The sequence below is a fragment of the Echinops telfairi genome, unplaced genomic scaffold, assembly GCF_000313985.2.
Source record: "Echinops telfairi isolate 266 unplaced genomic scaffold, ASM31398v2 ScPeMD7_9;HRSCAF=40, whole genome shotgun sequence".
Lineage (NCBI taxonomy): Eukaryota > Metazoa > Chordata > Mammalia > Afrosoricida > Tenrecidae > Echinops > Echinops telfairi.
Genome location: NW_022103906.1, coordinates 61759455 through 61761985, shown reverse-complemented (window position 1 = coordinate 61761985; position 2531 = coordinate 61759455).

Here is a 2531-nt window from a genome sequence, read left to right as displayed (position 1 = left end):
GAAAAATGCCCTGTGTTGGGACTCCACTGTTTCTAGAAGAAGAAGAAAAGGTAGTTGTACCTTTTTCCCTTTCCTGTTTTCCTTTCATTAAACAAAGCTCTTAGAAAGGACTCTCAGAATAATTCCAGAACGAGAGGGTGAAAGGATCTCAAAAAATCACCAAACAAGTGAGCTTTCTGAAGTACATTGTATGTGAGCGTGTGTGCATGTGTGTGGTGATGGTGAAATTCAGAGAGGGGGAATATTTCACCATTTGAATTATAATCCTTTGGGTTCTTGCTGGTTATGAGTTGGGAAGCGAACCACGAAGTCCGCTAGAGAGCAACGAGGCTTTCCACTCCCCTAAGGGGTCGCAGTCTCAGAAACTCACAGGGGTGGTAGACGCTTGCCTACCAGGTTGCTGAGCATCAACACTGACTTGATGACAGTGGACCTGGGAGGGGGTGTGTGTGAATGGGGGGCAGGAGGGGCAGGTGTTATTTACAGGCCTATTTCTATTTCAGATTTCTTACACTTCATCTGGACTCTGCTGGAATCACCTAGAAGGATCATTGTTTAATTCTAATATTCATCTCCTTAGTTTGATTCAGACTCATATGACCCTATACTAAGGGGTAAAACTGCCCCTGTGGGTGTCAAAGACTAACTCTATCGGGGAGGAGAAAGCCTGGTCTTCCTCCGGAGGAGCAGTTGGGGGTTTTTAACTGCCAATCTGGAGGGGAGTAGCCCAGTGCGTACCTCACGCTGCCACCAGGGCCCTTTTTAACGCTGATAGCTCCTATTAAATATTTAACTATGAAAATCGAGTGGCAGAATAGAAAAAACAAACTAGAAGCATTATGTTTCATTAGAACATATTTATCTTTGTCACATATCTTTATTTCTCTATCTATATACTTAATTACAAACTTCTGACTTGGAAACTATAATCCACTCAGGTTCTCTAAGTGTATGATTTTACCTTAAAAGCAAAGAGAAAAATCCTGGCTTTAAATATAGTAACAAAGTTTATGGAAACTTTTTTTCAACTACACAAAGCATAAAATTTAGAAACCATTGTCCATTTATAAATTATCCAGCAAAACACATGGCTGGTTAAGTTGTCACATTTAGTATATTTCTAAATAATATGGTCGAAGAATAAGTTACATAAGGTTCTTCATTTTAATTTCACTGATTGATGTGGTCATATATTTGCATGGAGTTAAGACTACATTTGATATTCTGATAAGTCATTTTTTGTCTCCAGTTTGCTGAGGGATTATTTTTCATGTAAACCTAGGGACGACTCAATATCACCAGATGGTATTTTGCCATCCACAGGTTCCACTTTGCCTGTTTTGCAAGTTTGTGACAGCCTACTGGGATGCACAGAGGCATCCAGCCAGTCAATAATGTATCCGGGACAACACTAATACTGCAAACATCTCTATGAGTTGAAACAACATCCATTTTTCTTGCTCCAATAAGGTAGTGAATAAATTAGCCACAAAATTCTACTCAGAAGGAATGCATGCTGTTAATTGTCCTAAGCTGGGGCAAAATGACAGAATAAATCATGATCACTTTTAAGAAGTTGTCAAATAGCCTACAGAAAATTTTTACATTGGGTCTTATTAAAATCATAGCACTGTGCCAATAGGAGTGCCTTGCATATTGATAAGAAGAATCACAATAGCAGTAGTTGCTATTGTTGTCAATAACCATTGTCATTCTCGCCAGCCATGGTATTAGAGAGAGAGAGAGAGAATATCCATAATGTGATGTGTGCTGTGCAGAACTTTTACCCTCTGATGAGTCTCTAGAGTCCTGTGCTATGGAGCAAATAATTTTCCATCTGTCTTCAGATTTTTCAAGTATCATACTCCTTGATGAGTTGAAATTTTCTCGGCAATCTTCCCACCCCCACCCCCAAAATTTAATTTTACATTCTGTGTATACAACAGACTTCCTGTTTAACCTTTAAAATAATATTAGTTTAGAATCTCTTATAAATTAATCTGCTTCTATTTACAAGCTTATTCTTTAAAATGCCCCCAGAGACTTTGGGAATATTTAGGAATATCATTTATGGTAAATCTGAAGAGAAAGAAAAACATGTTTTTAATTGCTTTGTAAACTTTCTAGTGAGTCTGACACCTATTTGTCTGCTTTTTAAAGCAAGAATGATAGTGGTAAATGTTCTGCTAAACAGGAAAATTTATACTAAAATTGAAGCTTAAGATGTTGTTTGGCTATTGATCTTAGTCTTCTTTTCTACAAAATAGAAATGAAAGCTGAACTCATTATCTTAAAAAGAGATAACTCATTTCCCCATTACAAAGTTAAAATATAAAATACTTTAGAAAAAAAGTGATGGTGTGTTAGTCATCCAAAATAAAACGAAATTTTCTTATGTCTTTGTATTTTTCCTCATCTCCACCCCCTGCTTCTCTTCCCTCCAGTTCAGAAAGAAAATGCTAAAAACAGATGAGAGACGGCTTCTTTCTCACATTTCTAAAATCATATGTAACATATATCACATATATATA